This window comes from Haemaphysalis longicornis, unplaced genomic scaffold (assembly GCF_048455015.1).
Source record: "Haemaphysalis longicornis isolate Haplotype H1 unplaced genomic scaffold, Haemaphysalis longicornis Haplotype H1 scaffold_2, whole genome shotgun sequence".
In the NCBI taxonomy this organism is placed as follows: domain Eukaryota; kingdom Metazoa; phylum Arthropoda; class Arachnida; order Ixodida; family Ixodidae; genus Haemaphysalis; species Haemaphysalis longicornis.
In genome coordinates, this window is record NW_027526295.1 from 94,538,805 (window position 1) to 94,554,860 (window position 16,056).

The window sequence follows — 16,056 nt, forward strand, 5'->3', positions numbered from 1 at the left end:
GGCTTCTTCGCAGTGTGGCCGAGTGTAGAGACGCGAAACATTGCGAATGAAAACCTCAGGGCAATGTCACCGGCCAATCCACTACCAAACAAAGGGGGACGGCGCCCGACTGGAAGCGAAGGAAGAAGCGATGAGCGCGTTCTGCGAGAAAATAAACCTGGCGTCCTAGGAATCGGACGTGGTTTCATTACAATATATATATATATATATATATATATATATATATATATATATATATATATATATATATATATATATATATATATATATATATAGGAAGTGAGGGACTCCGTGAAATAAGACAGAAAATAAGGGTTGGCAGTCAAGAAAACCTCGGAAAGCAAAGGGGATGTGATGGTGGGTCATAGAAAGAGATGAATTTTTTGAGTCGAAAAGAAAGTGGTGAAAAAATGCCCGCCGGGTGGGATCCGAACCCACGACCTCCAGAATACCGGTCTGGTGCGATAACCACTACGCTACCGGCGGGGCTGTTTCCCCAGCACTTTCTCGGGTATTTATGTTAAGATATTTTTGTTTCCTGCACTTGGGGGTGGTAGCCAGCGCCACTCGGACTACTCGGGGTGAAGGGGACCTTCTTTTTAACCCCCGGGCCGTGACTCGAGTGTCTACGACATGTCGAGAGGGTCGACCAGCGTAGAACCCTCTTAAGCTCCCTTTGGCACCAAGACTGCCAGAACAGAGGCCCTCGCTAAGCATGTAGCGAATCAGAAAATGGGAAGTGAGGGGCTCCGTGAAATAAGACAGAAAATAAGGGTTGGCAGTCAAGAAAACCTCGGAAAGCAAAGGGGAGGTGATGGTGGGTCATACAAAGAGATGAAGAATTTTTTGAGTCGAAAAGAAATAGTGAAAAAATGCCCGCCGGTTGGGATCCGAACCCACGACCTCCAGAATACCGGTCTGGTGCGATAACCACTACGCTACCGGCGGGGCTGTTTCCCCAGCACTTTCTCGGGTATTTATGTTAAGATATTTTTTTTCCTGCACTTGGGGGTGGTAGCCAGCGCCACCCGGACTACTCGGGGTGAAGGGGACCTTCTTTTTAACCCCCGGGCCGTGACTCGAGTGTCTACGACATGTCGAGAGTGGTCGACCAGCGTAGAACCCTCTTAAGCTCCCTTTGGCACCAAGACTGCCAGAACAGAGGCCCTCGCTAAGCATGTAGCCAATCAGAAAATGGGAAGTGAGGGGCTCCGTAAAATAAGACAGAAAATAAGGGTTGGCAGTCAAGAAAACCTCGGAAAGCAAAGGGGAGGTGATGGTGGGTCATAGAAAGAGATGATGAATTTTTTGAGTCGAAAAGAAAGTGGTGAAAAAATGCCCGCCGGGTGGGATCCGAACCCACGACCTCCAGAATACCGGTCTGGTGTGATAACCACTACGCTACCGGCGGGGCTGTTTCCCCAGCACTTTCTCGGGTATTTATGTTAAGATATTTTTGTTTCCTGCACTTGGGGGTGGTAGCCAGCGCCACTCGGACTACTCGGGGTGAAGGGGACCTTCTTTTTAACCCCCGGGCCGTGACTCGAGTGTCTACGACATGTCGAGAGTGGTCGACCAGCGTAGAACCCTCTTAAGCTCCCTTTGGCACCAAGACTGCCAGAACAGAGGCCCTCGCTAAGCATGTAGCCAATCAGAAAATGGGAAGTGAGGGGCTCCGTGAAATAAGACAGAAAATAAGTGTTGGCAGTCAAGAAAACCTCGGAATGCAAAGGGGAGGCCCACCATCACCTCCCCTTTGCTTTCCGAGGTTTTCTTGACTGCCAACCCTTATTTTCTGTCTTATTTTACGGAGCCCCTCACTTCCCATTTTCTGATTCGCTACATGCTTAGCGAGGGCCTCTGTTCTGGCAGTCTTGGTGGCAAAGGGAGCTTAAGAGGGTTCTACGCTGGTCGACCACTGTCGACATGTCGTAGACACTGGAGTCACGGCCCGGGGGTTAAAAAGAAGGTCCCCTTCACCCCGAGTAGTCCGAGTGGCGCTGGCTACCACCCCCAAGTGCAGGAAACAAAAATATCTTAACATAAATACCCGAGAAAGTTCTGGGGAAACAGCCCCGCCGGTAGCGTAGTGGTTATCGCACCGGACCGGTATTCTGGAGGTCGTGGGTTCAGATTCCACCCGGCGGGCATTTTTTCACCACTTTCTTTTCGACTCAAAAAATTCTTCATCTCTTTTATGACCCACCATCACCTCCCCTTTGCTTTCCGAGGTTTTCTTGACTGCCAACCCTTATTTTCTGTCTTATATCACGGAGCCCCTCACTTCCCATTTTCTGATTCGCTACATGCTTAGCGAGGGCCTCTGTTCTGGCAGTCTTGGTGCCAAAGGGAGCTTAAGAGGGTTCTACGCTGGTCGACCACTCTCGACATGTCGTAGACACTCGAGGCACGGCCCGAGGGTTAAAAAGAAGGTCCCCTTCACACTGAGTAGTCCGAGTGGCGCTGGCTACCACCCCCAAGTGCAGGAAACAAAAATATCTTAACATAAATACCCGAGAAAGTGCTGGGGAAACAGCCCCGCCGGTAGCGTAGTGGTTATCGCACCAGACCGGTATTCTGGAGGTCGTGGGTTCGGATCGCACCCGGCGGGCATTTTTTCACCACTTTCTTTTCGACTCAAAAAATTCTTCATCTCTTTCTATGACCCACCATCACCTCCCTTTTGCTTTCCGAGGTTTTCTTGACTGCCAACCCTTATTTTCTGTCTTGTTTCACGGAGCCCCTCACTTCCCATTTTCTGATTCGCTACATGCTTAGCCAGGGCCTCTGTTCTGGCCATAGGTCGGCGTACTCACTCGTGCGTACACTCATTTGTACTCATTTGCACTCAAACTCACGCGTGAGTACGATGATGAGTGATCACACACCCAGAAAAAAACAGTGAGTACGATGACGAGTGAGTACAGGGGTAAGTCCACTACTCGTGAGTACAGTACTCATGAGTACACTACTCATGAGTATGAGTACTCATGAGTACAGTATTCATGAGTTTGAGTACTAATGAGTATGAGTACTCATGAGTACACAGTACTCATGAATACACAGTACTCATGAGTATACAGTACTCATGAGTACACAGCACTCATGAGTACAATACTCATGAATACTGTGTACTCATGAGTACTGTGTATTCATGAGTATATGCACTCCTGAGTACAGTAGTGCTAACAAGTTTTATCACGAGCTCGAGTCCGGACGCGTGTGTACGAGTCGCAAACATTTAGCGGTGCCGCTGTGCAGCTTAACTGTCAAGCATGGTAAAATTAGACAACGAAAACTGCACCTCCCTCCTTTCCCAGTCCCTGTTTAGCGCTGTGAGCGTTTTTCGGCCGTCGCTCGCGGTGAAGAGGGAAAAAGGAGGGGGTGAGGGCCCGGCGGGAAACGCGGCCGCAGTTGCTCTTCTCTGATGGGACTTGTTGACTGCCGCAGTTATTTTTGTTGACGCGGCCTGTGAACGCGTGGCGGCTTCATTGCGCTTGCTCCCTTCCAATTGTTTTAGGGAAGAGGCGGTGGAGGCTGCTAACAACGCACGAACTAGGCGTACTGAAGTCCCTCTTTTTCGGTCTTGAGAAGTTTCCGTAGACGCATGTCACGCTGTGTAGTCGTTTCGTGAGCCGAACCACTCATTTCAACAGTCGCAGTTAATTGACGTAACTCGCGTCAAACCGACTGCGTGGTTTGTAACGTTCGCTGTGCGTATTCAAGCGACAGTTTGGCTGATGTACGTGCGCCCATATTGTTTTATTAGGTTCCCGTTTTGAAACATTTTGCTCAGGTTTGCTAGTGATACGGCATCGTGTAGTACCCTTTACAAGTGAGCATATAGCCCCACCGTGCACTACGGCGTGCAGGCGCGGCGGTGGAATTTGCCCCAGCAATGGAAATAAAATATCTGTGTACACCTAAGCACGTTTGTGAGTTGTGAATCGGACATCATAATATCCAGTTCAACGCGTGCGGCGCCTTGTTTAGCCTCGCATATTTTGTCGAAGAGCTCTGTCATGTTGCCGCAGGAGGAGCGTTTTGCTTTCGAATGGCTTTACTTTCGAGTGGCAACCCGATTCGCTGACGATGAGGGCGCTGACGATGATGGTGAATTTCGGTGGTTGTTATTCCCCTACCTTCACTACTGTTTACAGGCGGGGCGACCACCCCTCGCTAGCAACTATACCGCCGACTTTAAGCTCGTACTGTGAGAGGCCTCGTGAAGGAATTGTTTTGAATTGATGAACGCCAACGCCAGACGCCGGGAATATCGCTTAAGCTCGCATCTTGGAACGTCTCGTAAAACATGAGGATTGCACATAACGACGTCGCCGCACTTTTTGATCGATCGCTGTCAGCTTCATCCGCGTTGCTCGAGATAAGAGCTGCAGATTTCCACTGTGCAACCAACCCACCAACACGGCAATACAGTGACGTCAGTGCAAGCTATCACGTCTCCGAAAAACGCGTCTTCATACTTTGTTCTCGAGTACACAAAGCACGGCAGAGCAGTTCTACGCTGCTGTAATGGCTGCCAAGTACTGGCAGCAACTGGGTGCCCTGTTGCCCTCGACTGCGACCGATACCCTCTCCACAGCCCCCCCCCCCCCCCGAACGCACACACACACACACTGTTGGGACTGGGCCATTCTAGCTCAGTCACCACTGTTCGATTCACTTCACTTTATTTCCTTAAAGACCCCACAGGGGGGTGTTACATAAGGGGCGCGTTGTACAACATAGATACAAAAGCCACAGGTTAACAATACAGATGCATAGATGTTGCGACGTTGCCCTGCTCAGTCCGCCATCGCCGCGGCGCAGAGGAGAGCGATGAAGTTGTCGAGCCGACGGTGATTTTAAGCTGCATTCATATACAATATATACAAAGGTAGCACGAGCGTTACATGGCTCGCACAAAGGCACTTCTCAACTCAGTGCCTCCGATGAAATGCCGCCGCGCAGCCGCTGCTTCAGGGCTGGTTTTATACCCCCGGGGCTCCGCCGCAGACGCGTGCAGTTCGAATCTTTCCAATCAGGACTATCGCTGGCCGCAGTTTGAATCCGGCGAATGCAGGCGAAGTGATTGCGTCAGCCGAGCCACGAATGGGAAAGGGGAGGCGACTCAGCGGCGCCGTCTCCAGAGTCTACTCGTCGCTGCTTGTTTTTTGCGGGCCAGTCGTCCCAAGCATGATTTGGTGCGGCCGTCTCGATGCGAAAAGAAGACTCGGCGGCGGCATGTGCCGCCGGTTGCGGCACGTCTGCCGCGGGCTGGCTGACCGAGGCGCGAATCGGGCCCACCGTCGGCGCGTCGCCAGGTGCAGCAAATTTGTGTCGGGCGCTCTGGTTAACCGCACACACACACATAGAAAAATTAGTAAGATCAGACCCGAGTGGGTTTTGGCCTAGCTGTTAACGAAAATAGACACAACGACGCGTAGTGCCCGTCCTGTCCCTTTTTCGCGGCGGGACCTCCCTCTTTGGCTTTTCGCGCGCTAGCCGGTTTTCGACTTTCTGTGTATCTCTTACTTTGCGGGCTGGCGGCGGTTGCGAGGTGTACGGTTGCGCAATGTTCGCAGAATTCGGAACAGCGGCGGCAGCGTCTCTTTCCAGATGGTTTTAAAGACGATAGTCTTTCTTTGGCCACTTGAGCGCGACAATGTTGGCCTGTCAGTCTGTCTGTCTGTGTTACCGGTTGTACTTCGTGTGGTACCGGGGAGCTATTGAAAGCTCCATTTACTCTATGTCTGTCTGTGTCCGTCATAAAGATAATTCATTATTGCAACTTAATATCACGCCGCTGTACAGATGGGAGCTACTGGGGTCGCCGTTAAGTAGCTTCATGTACATAATGTGCCCTCTCTACAACTGGCCAAATGCCCCGCCATTCAGCCCCGATCCAAAACGCAAATGCGTACGTCTCGTTTCACTCTCTGCCGTGTACGTGCCTTCGCGCAGTGGGAAGCGCTACGACAATGCACCGTGTAAGACGTTTTTTTCTCGGGCTCCTCTGTCCTGATGTATATGTAATCTCAGTATTTCTAATTAGTTCAACATTTTATTTTTTTCTGTTTAGCCGTTCATTCGAGCCACGACCTAGCTAAGATGTTGCAGTCGACAGGATCATGATTTAAGGCCACGGGAGGACGAAAGGACGAACAACCTGGACGGACCGCACCACGACTACGAGAGTGCAGCACGCAGACATGGAGCACCGACGCACTCCACGCCAGCGGTGGTCGACACAGTGCTGACTTCAACGGAACGCTACGTCCTATGCTCTACGAAGAAACAGCAGTTCGTGAGCGCACTACGATTACGAGGGCTACCCGCTCTGGCCGTAAGGACATCATCTTGCGTCTTCTAGGGGACAACGAAGTACGTCGCCATCTCTCCAAGCGAACGAATGTGCCAACGCCACTTCAGGCTGCCTCCGACAACAAACGGCAGATGACCCTGCAAGCGGCGCTGTTTGAGAGCAGAAGGCTGCATGATGAACGAGAAAGTTTTCTGAGACAACTGGCGAGAGTCGGCCGCACGTTTTCCCCTGTGCTTGGACTGCACGAGATCCGAGCACAGGCAGAATGAACGACGGCACGCACATGAACGAGACGACGCATGCGAAACTGTGATTGCGTGCTCACCGGACCTTTCCCAGGTAATCGCCACGATTACGGAGACGCATCGAAGGTCAGTGCATTTCTGGCGAGATCACGAACACACGTTGCTCTGCTACATCGCCCACGAGCTACATCGCCCACGCGCAGGTCATTCCAGCAACGAGCAAGGAGACGCGCAACGTACGCAGCGCGCACGAGCCAGAAGGCACCACGTTCCTGGCACCCGCTCTTCCGCTACAGACGTACACGAACGGAACGCTGAGAGCACGGAACGCAACGGAGCCGGTACGTACATTTTCCGCACATGCTGTCCGGGCGCGGGTCCACGCAACCAACGAACGCAACCAACCACCACGCATCCGGATTGGTGGATATGGCCACGACAAGCGAGCAAGACGCACGGCGCCCGAAATGCACCATACGTGGCGAACGACCGCACCCCAATTATAGGGGAGTTTCCTAGATAAAACGAGACGCACAGCGCACGAAACGCACCAGAAGTGACGAACGACATCCAACTTGAACCAGTGGAGCTGACCACGGAGAACGAAATGACACAACGCACGGAACGCCACCAAGCCGCAGCACACACGGAGGAAACTGCTGTTCGCGACATCCTCCGCTCCCACTGCAGGTGCTATCCAGACTTGGCCAGCGAATGTTACAACCGCAGAAATCACCTGGCCACAAGCAACAAAAGACCCAGCGCATGCGGTTCAACCCTACCGGAAAGTACGAGCTCTCCCACACCCGCTGCTCCCGCCCGAGTCCAGCGGATGAACGACATGACACTCGTGCAAGTAGGTCTGTCAACGAGCAACGACACGGCCAGCGCATGCGGCATGTCCGAGCCAGAATTAACAAGATCACCGGCACCCGCGCTCCGATCGAGACTCACACGAAAAACACCATTTCGTACAAGAGGACGCAACCGCGAGCAAGCGGACTCGCGATAAACGGATCCTGCATGTATGGGAGATATAGGGATTATAGCATTCTTGAAACATCGGGCAAAAGACGAGGTCTTGAGCGACGACACGGACACGGCAAGAACGGCAACGAATGAACCCGATCCAGATGAAGCATCGAATGCCCTGACGATGAAGTCACGCTTGCGACGCCGAGGAATGTCGGACCGAACGGACGGCACGAACTACGCCCGCTTCCCCACCACAACGGTTTCACTTCCGAAACAACCACGGCGACTGCGAGCACGGAGCCACAACGACTTTGACCGATCAGCCATGCCACCCTAAGAAAATGCCCCGCTACCGCACACTAAACGAAAAGCCAAACGGCTCCCGCACCATACCCAACGCACGCGTCAATTCAAGCAACGTCCTCAACGCGCCGAACTATGCCATTCCTACACAGCGCAGCTCGCCAGCGGACAAACCAGACGTCTACACGCCCACATGCATCAAGCACGCGACGAGCTACACGAACACAATCGCCGACGGAAGCGGCGCAACCAACGCAACGCCGTAAACACTGTCAAGTTCAGGTCTGACGAAGTGAATCCCACGGCACACACACAATAAAATCAAGCAGATTTGAAATTCACCGAAACTCAACGAGACGAACACCCTCTTAACGAAGTTTCTAGTATCTGGAACAACAAAAAACAAACGCCAGCATCGAGCATCTGTGAACAAGCGGACAGTGATCTGGATACGAACGGACGTCAATCTACGCGAACGCTTCATTGTGCCTGGGGGCAGGCGCATTTCGGATTCAGAGCACGATTAGGATACGTATCAGCGCGCCCGGAAACGAAAACGAACGACAAAAGCTGCCACCGGAAGACACACAGAAAAACGCAGTTTACGGCCACGGCCACACGGACAAGCCCCGAGCTCCCCTGAGCCCGACCCGGCCTGAGAACAAGACGAGACGCGAGGCGCAACGCGACTGCTTACGTTCCGTTTCGCTTTCTCACATGTACAGTGTACTTTCCTTCGCACACAGTGCACCGCATCAGACGTTTTCTTCCTCTATCCTGATTTATATGTAACCTATGTTTTTCTAATCAATTAAACAATTATTTTTTTCTACTTAGTCTTTCATTCGAGCTACGACCTATAGCTAACAGTGCAGATAAGTTGATTATTCGTGAGTAATACAAATTGAGTACTCATGAGTACTGATTGAGTACTCATGAGTGCAGAATGAGTAGTACTCATGAGTGCAGAATGAGTAGTACTCGTGAGTGCAGAAACAGTAGTACTCGCTAGTGCAGAATGAGTAGTAGTACTCATGAGTAGTACTCATGAGCAGTAGTACTCATCGAGTACTCATGAGTACAGAGTGAGTACTCATGAGTACAGATTCAGTACTGATGAGTACAGGTTGAGTACGAATACTCGTGAGGACAAATGAGTTTGAGTACAAGTGAGTACGATTACAAATGAGTATTTGATGAGTGAGTACGAGTGATTTTGTGAACAGACAAACTTTTTGAGTCTGAGTTTGATTGAGTACAGCGTAAATAAAAAAAATGTGATTGAGTTTGAGTGAGTTCTTTCTGTTTTGCCGACCTATGGTTCTGGCAGTCTTGGTGCCAAAGGGAGCTTAAGAGGGTTCTACGCTGGTCGACCACTCTCGACATGTCGTAGACACTCGAGTCACGGCCCGGGGGTTAAAAAGAAGGTCCCCTTCACCCCGAGTAGTCCGAGTGGCGCTGGCTACCACCCCCAAGTGCAGGAAACAAAAATATCTTAACATAAATACCCGAGAAAGTGCTGGGGAAACAGCCCCGCCGGTAGCGTAGTGGTTATCGCACCAGACCGGTATTCTGGAGGTCGTGGGTTCGGATCCCACCCGGCGGGCATTTTTTCACCACTTTCTTTTCGACTCAAAAAATTCTTCATCTCTTTCTATGACCCACCATCACCTCCCCTTTGCTTTCCGAGGTTTTCTTGACTGCCAACCCTTATTTTCTGTCTTATTTCACGGAGCCCCTCACTTCCCATTTTGTGATTCGCTACATGCTTAGCGAGGGCTTCTGTTCTGGCAGTCTTGGTGCCAAAGGGAGCTTAAGCGGGTTCTACGCTGGTCGACCACTCTCGACATGTCGTAGACACTCGAGTCACGGCCCGGGGGTTAAAAAGAAGGTCCCCTTCACCCCGAGTAGTCCGAGTGGCGCTGGCTACCACCCCCAAGTGCAGGAAACAAAAATATCTTGACATAAATACCCGAGAAAGTGCTGGGGAAACAGCCCCGCCGGTAGCGTAGTGGTTATTGCACCAGACCGGTATTCTGGAGGTCGTGGGTTCGGATCCCACCCGGCGGGCATTTTTTCACTATTTCTTTTCGACTCAAAAAATTCTTCATCTCTTTCTATGACCCACCATCACCTCCCCTTTGCTTTCCGAGGTTTTTTTCTTGCCTGCCAACCCTTATTTTCTGTATATATATATATATATATATATATATATATATATATATATATATATATATATATATACAGCGGGAGACGTTGTCACGTCTCCCGCTGTGGTCGAGGGGCGGCGCTAGTTGACTGGCCCCAGAGCACTTGTAAATATAAACCCCCGCGGTAAAGTCGAGAAAGAAGCCGCTACGGGATAGCGTAATGGCGAACGCACCGCACCGGTTATGCGGAGATGTGGGCTCGAGTCCCGCTCCCGGAAAAAGGGCGGATTTTTTCTCGACTTATATTTTCGCTTGTTTATCACTGTATCAAAGAAACGTGAAAAACACACGTCATTCGGCCCTATTAAATATTTTTGAAAAAGCCGAACAGCACTGGCAATGACGACTGCAACCTTGATATGTATCTTTACCGAGTCCCTCGTCCCGTATCTTTCTGTTCTGCTACATGCATTACGAGGCACTGGCTCCAGCAGTTCGGATATGCCAATTGCTAACCCCGACTTCCGACCACGGTCTACGAGGCGGCCGCTGGGAAAGAAGATGTTCTACGTCTCCCGCTGTGGTCGAAGGGCGGCGCTAGTTGACTGGCCCCGGAGCACTTGTAATTATAAACCCCCGCGGTAAATTCAAGAGAGAAGCCGCTACGGTATAGTGTAATGGCGAACGCACCGCACCGGTTATGCGGAGATGTGGGTTCGAGTCCCGCTCCCGGAAAAACGGCGGATTTTTTCTCGACTTATATTTTCGCTTATTTATCAATGTATCAAAGAAACGTGACAAACACACGTCATTCGGCCTTATTAAATATTTCGGAAAAAGCCGAGTAGCACGAGTGCCAATGACGACTGCAACCTTGATATGTATCTTTAGCGAGTCCCTCGTCCCGTATCTTTCTGTTCCGCTATATATATATATATATATATATATATATATATATTTAAATACATAAATATAGATATGTTTATATATATACATATATATCATACATGTTTTTACGGAATCCGTAGATATATTCCTATTTATACATATATGCAAGAAAGCATTGCAACCAGCTCCCAACAACACATATTTATTGCTGTCACAAAGAAATATAATTATTTTCACCCGCAGGAGGTGGGTACAGCACCAAAATCTTTCGGCCCAACAAAACTTGTGGCTTAACAAAAATTTTTCAGCCAGTATAATCCTATGATGGCACACTTGGGCTAGTTGTGTCCGTTGTAGTAATTAACCCACATTCTTGTTTATCATACTTATATGTTATTGTAGGCCGGCATTGCTTCTCAAAATCTTCTTCGCAAGAATTAGTACTGCGTTCGTCGGTAGCATTGAAGTAGTTGCCATTCACCCAAAGTTCACAACTGTTGTGAAAAACTGAAAGAAAGTTTTATTTTAGTGGCTCAACAAGGAACGAAAGTGCTTATGGCCAGAAATATTATGTGCTCAAGGTATCGTTGGCGCCCTGTGGACAAGGTTGAAGTATATTCTTTGCAGATTTGCGCTTTGACAGAACTGGTGTATGCTATGTCAACGTCATTATCCTTTTCTACTTTTTTGTTTGGGTTCAATAGACATGAATTGATAGATTTTCCGGCATCCAAGCATTGGACATTTGCTGTGCAGGATGGAAGTAAATACTACAACATCTTTCGGGATTTGTGCGAAACATGCTGTGCGTCATGAAAAGATTGTAAACCCAAATAAAATTATCCTCGTGAAAAAGCAATAATTCTTTTACAACGCAAGCCTTTTATATGAATCTAAATATGGTAAAAGCTAGATGCGGGGCGTCGATTCTAAAATATTTTTTTAAATACCTTGATAGCTCTTAATCAGTCCCTCCCGCCTCTGTGGTTCAGGGATAATAAAACATCACGTGATAAGTAGCTGAATGACTCATAAAAACAGTTTTTATTTCTATACATGCCTCCACAGGGAGGAATTGTTTCCATACACAATCATTACCCATCACGATAAGGTAATCACGTCAACTACTTATCTTGGCAATGAACCGTGCATTACTGAAACCATACATCCTCACAGGCGACCTGAATGCGCGCAAGTCTCTTTGGCGATCTTCTCTCCCGGATGCCGGAGGTAGCGTTATAGAATTTTTAACATCCTCTCGAGCAAGCCTTTTCAACAAAAACAGCCAACACACCATAACCTAGGGCACAACACATACACATATTTTGACTTGGCTCTGGGATCTAGAGTTGTCTTTCCATCACTCGAGTGGGACGTCGGGACATACCCATATGGTCGTGACCACTCCCCTACCTCACTAATATACAAAAGTAAAGGGCCGAACAGTTCCACTTTCATAAAATATTCAATAAAGCGAGAGGGAATTGGAGGTACATTTACAAAAGCATCCGAACAACACCACACTCGCACAATGCACCTAAACATGGGCGAAGCAGCCCAACCCATCACGGCCCACATCCTTGACGCAACAGAAAAGTCCAATCCCTAGGCCTCGGGCACCCCATGCTACCAAAGAATGCCCTGGTGTAATGAAAACCGTAGGCCAGCGCGAGAGGCCCAGAACAAAGCGTGAGATATTGTTCGTCGATACCGCACGTTGCAGAACCTCATCTCCTTAAAACGAGCGAAAGCACTTGGGAAGCCGTGTGCCATGGTGCGAGAAAGGAGAATTTGCGTGCCTTCCTAACATCCACAAACTCATACACAGACACACACAGGGTATGGACAACAGTAGGAAAACTCAATGCGCCTGTGTAGTTCAACATTGGAACCGCTGGAAGACCAGGCTAACGCACTCGCACGACACTTCCAACACTTGTAGAGTTCAGCCCACTACACAAACGCTTTCATGAAACACAAAACGTCTGCAGAGAAAAGGCCCCTACATGATAAAGACAAATGGGAAACTGCTTACAACTATTTATTTACACTCTACGAGTCGAGGGTTGCCCTGAGCATATGTAAACATTCAGCCCAGGCGCAGGTAAGATTACATACACCATGATAAAACACCAACGCCCGGACACTCTTGAGACACTCCTACACCTATACAATGTATGGCTTTCAGGGCGGCTTTGAAGGTCTCGGAAGGAGGCCATGCGTAGGGGCTTCTAGAGAAGCTGCCTGTGCAAGCTTCTCTAGAAGATGGTAATCAGGCGACGTGCACTTTGTAGTGTACGATGGTCTTGTTGAGAGCTTCCAGGCAGGCTTCAGGTCCGGGAGGTTTACCAATGATTGATTGGTTGCATTGGAATCCTATCTTAAAGATGCCTACATATATGGGCAATTTGCGTGACGGTATTTTTTTAAATTGAAAAGGCATATCAATCCGCAGGGTGCTAGAGCGTCCTTAGATACCTCACATTTGTCGGTATATAAGGTAACACGCTGAACACTCTTTTCTGTTACCTGTCTAAATGAACATTTCTTGCGAAAGTCGGTTCGGCACTATCAAACATTCACGTGCAGGAAAATGGCGTACTTCAAGGTGATGTTTTCAGGTGCTCCTTGTTTATAGTTAAGCTGAACTCTCTCGGAAAGGCATTGCCGCCCACCATTTCATGTCTCATGTATGCAGATGACGTTCAATATCGTTTAAATCATGTAACATCTGTATATGAGAACGTCAGATATAGGTTGGAGTAAGCAAACGTGCTCGCTGGGCAGAACAAAATGGGTTTAAACGTAATCCTGCTGAAAGTACCAGCGTTGTACTTTCAAGGAGACGCCGGCAGCAAGCGGACCCCTTGACATTAAGCTCCGTAGCGACTCAATTTCTGTAAAAAAGGAACTCGAGTTTTTAGCTGTTGTCTTAGATGAAAACTCACAATCATTCCATCCATCAAAGAACTCTAGCATAAATGCCTAAATACGATAAACGTTCTTAAGGTCCTCGCGCACCGATCCTGTGCGGCGGATAACCAACGTCTGCGTGTTTTTACAGTTCAGTGGGGTCTCATTTTTAGTATGGGAGTGTGGTCTACGGGTCCGCAACAGAAACAGCAGTTTAAATGCCCGACCCAGTGATGCACTTTGGGCTTCGCCTGGGTGGCGCATTCCGTACTAGCGCTGCCCATAGTGTGTTCGCAGTGTGACACATTGTGCGTATCACTCCAGCGAACCTAGGTCGACTTCTTATACGCCTTTAAATTTTCACCAACGGATACCCAGCCTATTAAACCTCTTTTAAAGGGGCCATAAAGACAAAATACAAGTTTGGTTCATTAGAAAGACTGCTCTGTCGTGATAACAATGATACCGATTTCGTCGCAAATTACGGAAAAATAACGGAGATATTAAAGAAAACGCGTGGAGGAGTGGCGACTTGCTAGCCAGTTTCCGGCAACATTTCTCTGACGTCACAAAGTCTTGTTTGGGCGATTGACGGCGGACGAACTGATAAATCGCCAGGACATATGACTGGACGATTGTAGTGGGACACTAGTTCCGTTTGATCGATTCACTTGAATGCTAACCTGCAGTTGGGACACTCAAAATTATGTTTTTAGTGATGGCCCATACGACGTCACGCGTGCCGATAACACGTCAGTGTGGCGCGAAGTTTGAAAGTTCTTAAGTATTTCTTGTGTTTTTATCGGTTAAAATACGTTTTCCGTGGTCGGAATGGAGCTGAGTAAGGTACTGAAGCCTAACTCTGTCAAGATAACCAAAGTAGTATTTTGTCTTCATTGACCCTCTAAATGATACATCTAAATCTCAGATCTTTTTAAAGCAAAGCTTTTTACCTCTACCCCCCAAGGGTTCTTTCGCGACCGTTGGTGTCACCAGAAAACTCCAGCGAACAAATAAAAGAATTTACTGGCACCGCCGGGAATCGAACCTGGAGCTAATAGACTAACAAAGCGAGAGCGCGTTGTCTTACCGACTCAGCTACGAGCCTTTTTTTTCTTTATTGCCTGCTTGGCGACAACACAACACGCACTGTTCAGTACACAAATTACTAGCTCCAGCCGCCAATCGGCTGAAGGGGGTGGCTTAAAACATCATAAATTGCGCTAGAACATCCAGAATGGGTAACCACTCAGGCTCTTCCGGCATGACTCGATAAACTTCTCTTATATAAGCAACGCTTTCAATGAAGTACTCTCGCACTGTGCGAGCATCCTCTTCGGCATTTTGAACCGCCATGCGAGTTTTCCACATAGAATGCAGACTAAGTGCCATGAACATATCATAGGGTACGCCTCCATCATTGTTTACGGGCAAAAAGCGAATGCCATAAGGCGTTAATGGTAAGTCTTTTTTCAGGGTTCGTTGGAGAATGTCCCAGTGAAACACCGCATCCCAACAGTCCAGAAAGATGTGCTCAATTGTTTCCAGCTTTTGGCATAGTCTACAGTTAAGTGTCCATGGGTGTACATATAGTCCTTTTTCCTGCAGCCAGGGTTTTACGGGAAGCGTGCCGCTATGAAGTTTAAAGAAGAAAGATTTAACAGATGAACGTACTGGCATTCGTTTCACTCTTTTTAGAACATCTTTTCCTGAACCCACTGCATATAACTGACGATAAACAGGAACAGGCAACACACATCAATCATATCTTTGTACAAACGTTTCCGCGGTACACTACTCAAATACTGCGAGGAAAACCTAACCCTTAAAATCCTAAAAGCATCCACCACTTCGCGCAAGAACCCACGCACACGTACACATCGAATTTCAGAAGTTGAAACTACATAGTCTGGAATGACATCACGTAGTCGGACTTGTACCACAGTACGTAGAAAGCAATCTCTCTGATCTCTCAGAAACATAACCTAGAAACTATTTGTCGGATAAACAAATGTGCCAGTCCCAATCCACCACTTTTCACCGAGCGAAACAAATTAGTTCGACTCCGATGCGCTCCCAACTTGAGCCCCACAAAAACACCGCAAACACTCTGTGCAGCTTTTGTATGTTCCTTCTTGACATACAAATCGCCTGTAGGACGTACCATACCTTGGCAACAGCAGACACATTATATACTGATGCACGGGCAAACATTGACAGATCCCTTCCCCCCATTGTGTAATTTCTCTCTAAATCT

At 48.6% G+C, this 16,056-nt stretch overlaps 1 long non-coding RNA gene and 2 other non-coding genes across 3 annotated transcripts in view; 1 reads left to right on the top strand and 2 right to left on the bottom strand.

Moving 5' to 3' along the window:
• Positions 1-413: 413 nt before the first annotated feature.
• Positions 414-486, bottom strand: Trnat-ggu (transfer RNA threonine (anticodon GGU)). Its single transcript has one exon. It is a non-coding gene; the product is annotated as a tRNA-Thr (tRNA).
• An 8,895-nt stretch (positions 487-9,381) lies between these two features.
• Trnat-ggu (transfer RNA threonine (anticodon GGU)) lies at positions 9,382-9,454 on the top strand. The gene has a single exon. It is a non-coding gene; the product is annotated as a tRNA-Thr (tRNA).
• A 1,788-nt stretch (positions 9,455-11,242) lies between these two features.
• Positions 11,243-16,056, bottom strand: part of LOC144167259 (uncharacterized) — a 29,722-nt gene continuing 24,908 nt past the window's right edge. The window contains exon 3 of the long non-coding RNA XR_013321909.1: positions 11,243-11,393. This is a non-coding gene — a long non-coding RNA (uncharacterized LOC144167259). The remainder of the gene's footprint in view (positions 11,394-16,056) is intronic.